Source organism: Perca flavescens, chromosome 20 (assembly GCF_004354835.1).
Source record: "Perca flavescens isolate YP-PL-M2 chromosome 20, PFLA_1.0, whole genome shotgun sequence".
Classification (NCBI taxonomy): domain Eukaryota; kingdom Metazoa; phylum Chordata; class Actinopteri; order Perciformes; family Percidae; genus Perca; species Perca flavescens.
The window spans coordinates 22,002,322-22,007,866 of record NC_041350.1 but is presented as its reverse complement, the minus strand read 5'-3'; the positions used below and the strand labels follow the sequence as shown (position 1 = coordinate 22,007,866).

At 42.1% G+C, this 5,545-nt stretch overlaps 1 protein-coding gene across 1 annotated transcript in view; it reads right to left on the bottom strand.

Annotated features, from left to right (window-relative positions):
* Positions 1–3,492, bottom strand: part of fndc3ba (fibronectin type III domain containing 3Ba) — a 102,470-nt gene extending 98,978 nt beyond the window's left edge. The window contains exon 1 of the mRNA XM_028565546.1: positions 3,409–3,492. The gene's annotated coding sequence lies outside the window, so the exon portion shown is untranslated. The remainder of the gene's footprint in view (positions 1–3,408) is intronic.
* Between the last annotated feature and the right edge of the window lie 2,053 nt (positions 3,493–5,545).

Genomic DNA, 5,545 nt, shown 5'->3' with positions numbered 1-5,545 from the left:
AATGGATATTTTCCCTGTAATGCCCTGTACAATTATAGGGGAAACACTGGATGAGGTTCATCTGAAGCTCTCTTCTTGTTCTTTGCCTCTCTTTCACATGCTCGCACACTTTCCAGAGCTGCATTGTCTTGTCTGTGTAACTTTATAGCTGCCCCAGCTTCTGTTCCTGATACACAAGCACTGCTCAGTAACACTACCCGTCGAATAACATGTTCTAGGGTACCACACACACACACACACACACACACACACACACACACACACACACACACACACACACACATACATCCCTGACCCCATTTCGACCAGGCGTACCTGAAGGTTTTATTGGGCCAACAGCGAACCGCAAGTCACCGAGGGTAGAAAGCAGAGAACCCAGATTATGCCTGAGGTCAGATGGAGAACGATGCTCTTGGCATCACGAGTCCTCATGAAACAGGAGAACTTCCTCATTGCGCTTAGAATAACCTGTCTCAGAATATTAAACGCAAACACACCCAGTCCATCAAGGCCGGGTCCCTATATATCAATCTCAGTGTTTATTTTTCACCTGCTGGGGGAGAAAACGGGAGAGTGTTACTTCAAGAAAACTTTGATTACATGTGGTAAACTGTATGTCCGAGTTACTAATGATATACTCTGAATTATTGGCACCCATTCCCCTGTCCTTGTTCGGGCACTTTAGTGGAATAAAACTAACTGACAAACTGATTAAGTGGGATCAAACAAAGTTACATTTAAACCATGTGATGACTCACCATCACACAGGCCGACACTGCTGAATGAGTTGTATTGAGCCATAATGGTTTCAGAATATAGATTGTTAACTTATATAAAGCGTTATTCAACCCTTTGCCTATTCATGTGAAAGACAGAAAGGCTATAGCAACGATGGCTACCCCGCTTTAACCTGACTCCAGTCTAAACACAGTTCTTTCTGTTCTGTTACATAATTGCAGTATATTCAATTTTAGAAAAAAAAAACACAGAAAAGGGGGATTTTACAAGTATAATTTCCCTTGCTTGCAATTGCTTCAGTTTGAGTGCAAATCCCTGCTTACATTATGCTGTTGTACTCTTTAGCGCCACATTTCTGGCTCTCCTGACAGCCAACTTAACTCATACATACAGTTTACAAACATAAAAACTCAAAAAGCCTGTGTAACTAGCATTTAAAATGCTGAAATAAGAGTTTTCATCCAAACTTTTTATAAAATTTGCTATGAATACAAGGACAACATAACTGGGCTCTCATAACTTTTCAAATGTCAGCCTATGAGCTTTGTTTACTTTCTTATTGTATATAAATGTCGGAGCCAAAGAGGCTTAACTTTCAGAGAACAGTGTACAGTGATATAAACCTCATTCAGCTTGTGTTAAGAGGGATATGGGTGTAGTACTTAATCCATTTAAAAACACAAGTTTTTGCTTTGACAATATGGATTGCACACCTTTGTGATCAGCTCAGCACCTGGAACTTAAGGCTACACAGGTAGTCAGACCAGCACAGCTTCTTCCACTTTGTGGTGACTGATCAACTGCAAAATCCAACAGTCCCTCTAGCATTTCTTTCTCAATGTAAAAACACTCGAGCTGCAGGCTGTGATAAACAACCTCGCCTGAAACCAAAGAAATGAAAAGAAATGTCCTGGGGCTGCAAATTAGAGCCTTCCCAAATCCTATCTTACCTATTCAGTGTTGAATTAGGGCCTGAATTGGAAATGAGGCATTTTGAAAGATTTTAAGATGAAAAAAAAAAAAATCTAGAAAACGTACACTTTCAATGAAAGAGATGTCTGTAAAATGCATAAATCATGTCACAGGGCTAGTCTCCATCTATACACCGTGGCTTATTGTCCATAGCCTAAACTTTTGATGCCAAGACTTTTTGATGCCTCTGACTTGTGGAAGCAAAATAAATTGCCCATTCACGCACCAAAAAGAGAAATCCTTTGCTCTCACCTAAACCAAAACACACCTCAGCGGGTAGCCAATCATTTCGTCCCCCCTTAAAATCCCCCACAAAAACTCGGATATCAGTTTTTCACAGAAAAAAAAATTCATGGCCACATCAGCCTTTCACCAAAGGAATGCCATCTGACGTCATGTATTTGGGATCGGATTTCTCCCTCTCCTCTTTCTCGCGCCCGTGAAAAAAGTAAGCGCGTGTGTGTGTGTGTGTGTGTGTGTGTGTGTGGTTATTTTTTCCCCTAGCCTATATTCTCCAACGTGCCCACTGGATCCAGAGCCCACAGCAGGGGGATATGTGATTCTCAAATCACAGCCCCAATTATACCTCCACCGCTAATCATGACAGCATGACAATTAACCACTCACTCTGTTATTACATTTTTTTACATTTTTTTTTTAAACTGACGCACAACCACCAAAATCTGACTACCGAAGTCATCTTTTGCATCTCAAATTTTCCGACCCATTGCTGCCCCATCTCTCCTCTGAACTAACACGGCACTGTTTCAAGCAGGAGACCAATGTTTGATCTCCACGTCTGCATCAGAGAGAGATTTGTCTTCCCTGCACAAACAGACAGACACGTAGTCGTTTCTTAGAGAGGGAGAGAGAGAGGGGAGAGAGAGAGAGAGAGAGACTGGCTGGAAGGAATGCTAGGATATGCTGGAGTTGGGATTTTTTTTCCCTTCTCCTAAGCCTTTTTCCTGCATTCGCACACAAACTCAATGGAAATTCGCTAGAACACCTTCCCTTTAACATTTCTCAGCAGTTACCCAATGCATTAGAACCCCCCTATAGTGTCAATTCAATGATTTCGCAACCCCCTCTGTCAATTCTGGCTGCCTCAGCATCTTCCATTCCAAGTTATTTTCCAGCTATAAAAGTGTTCGTTTCCTGATTTTGAGCAGCAACAACACAACCGACTATTTCCATAATGCGTGTCGCGGTGCAACAACTGCGATTTGTTGCAGAAATAGGCAAAAGAGAAAAGGTTTTCTCCTGTTGCGCACTCACTCCATCTGAAGTCCTCGGAGACAAAAACACATTCTTTCGCGAAAGCTGAGAAATCGGGGCCACAAAGAGCAAGACTCCAAACGCACAGGCCGACACGTTCACTCGACTAGTGTAAAGAACTAACACGATGAGCCACGATGGTTAGATTTTAACTTGTTGTTTTTAAAATAAACGGGAATTTTATTTTTTTTTTGCCCAAAAGTTTCGATTCTCCCTCCCTCCGCAGCAGCAGCTAAGCAGTTTTCCTTTTTCCTTTGCGCTGGCCAAGTGGCCCAGACTGCCGGCGTCAGCGCTCAGTTCTCCAAACTCACACACTCACAGACACGCACTTCTAAAACTTTTCCAACATCGACTCCATCTGCCTCTATTCCCGTACTTTGTGGGGTGGTTTCGTACCGTGAAAGAAGTGTAAAAAAAACTTACCTCGCTGCAATAAAATAATCTTCAAACAGACGGGGCTGCGTGTGTTTTTTTATTCCCAGGGTCGAGTCTTGCCTGTCTGCTGGCGCGGCGCAACGCTTACTGGGAGACTCCGCCATGTCAATCAAAACGCGACGCACATGTAGGTCAGAGCCCGCCTCCTTTTACCGTAATACACTGCGCATTGACACAAAAAAGAAAAAGAAAGAAACGAAAACAGAGAGCAGAGCTGTTCCCTCACCGTTGGGACAGAAGCAATCAGCAGGCTTGTCTTTTCGAGCAGAGTAGGTATTTTACAGGGATTTCTAAACGATTTTTGATCCAGTTTTTGTATTCATATATTATGTATTATATTTATGTATCAATATTAAAACGGTTTTCACTGTTTTAGATTCATTCTGATCGCCATAGAAACAAAACATTGGAGCTGTTTTAACAAATAAATTTTGTATAAGACATTTTGTGTTATTTTTATTTGATGGCCACTAACCAGGTGAAGGTAGAAAAAAAGTTATAATGATGGAAAGAAACCACACACGTCAAACACCACGTTCAGATGTATTTATTTTTATTTCCAGGGGGGGAAACAGGTAGGTTGTTGTGTCCAAACAAATTGCTGTCAAGGGTTATGTCAGCCCAAAAAGGTGGGTGAACTCTTCTGCAAATAAAAGCAAGCTGAATCCAGTTTAGGCTGGTTTAGGTTTATCTTTCATTGACACAGCTATATCTTTGTACCGGAACCCACAACAGCAAATGACCTGCTGGACTTGAGTCACCTTGCTTGCACTGGTCACTTTATTACAACAACAAAAAACTAAATGATCAATAAATGTCAATATTACAGAAAAAAAAAACTTTATTATAATATGCAATAGTTTCCTACAGACATAACATGTGCAAAATAATAATAAATTAAGTGTTAAGTTGGTTTAATCTCCTATCCAATGCTTCCAAAACAACTTAAACAACAGGCCAAAGATCCTCTGGTGGCTGCACTGGAACCCAGCATCCCTCAGCTTACAGGTCCAAGGGTTACAGGTCTGACACTGGTGCTTAAAGGAACAGGCCAACTTATTGGGAATTTAGCTTATTCACCGTAACCCCCAGAGTTAGACAAGTCGATACATATCCTTCTCATCTCCGTGCGTGCTGTAATGCTGTCTGACGGCTCCAGTGGCATCAGGCCAGCACAGATCCTGCAGGTGAATGGTTCCAGCAATTTTACTGCTCTGAATAAGTGACAAAATAACACCAACATGTTCCTATGTACATGTTGTGATTTATAGAGTCACAGCGTGTACAAAAAACAACGTAACATGAGACAAAGCCATCTTCTAACTGTAAACAAACTGGGAACTATATTCTCAGGCGGAAGAATATAGTACTTGGGCGGAGCGATATGCTTGCAGCAAGCCTGTCTGAGAATATAGTTCCCGGTTTGTTTACTGTTAGAAGATGGCTGTGTCTCGTGACCTTGTTTTTTGTACACGCTGTGACTCTACAAATCACAACATGTAAATAGGAACATGTTGGCGTTATTTTGTCACAATTGGGAGCAGTAGGCTAGTTGGAACCAGTTACCTGCAGGATCTGTGCTGGGCTAAGCTAATGCTGGAACCGTCAGACAACGTTACAGCACGCATGGAGATGAGAAGGATATGTATGGACTTGTCTTACTCTGGGGGTTACGGTGAATAAGCTAAATTCCCAATAAGTCGGCGTGTTCCTTTAAGATAGAAACATCATGATCTGATTTATACCAACAAAAAATAAGGAGAACCAAGTTAAAAATCGGTGGCATTGGTGCAGAATCTACTGCATTTTATGGCGCTTTTCCATTACATGGTACCTACTCACCTCGCCTCGACTCTACTCGCCTTTTTTGGTTTTCCATTACGAAAAAAAGTACCTGGTACCTGCTAACAGGTACTTTTTTTAGTACCTGCTCAGTCGAGGTTCCAAGCGAGCTGAGGCGAGCCGAGAAGGTGACGTGAAACCCTGCAGGCTGCTGATTGGTCGGAAAGAAGCGTCACTGATCACTGCATTGCTAGCGAGAGACGGCATTTTTAAATAGTTTAGCCAGCGTTGTTTTTTTGCTGCCAGAGGCTCCACGCAGAGCTTTCTCCGTAGCATACAAGTT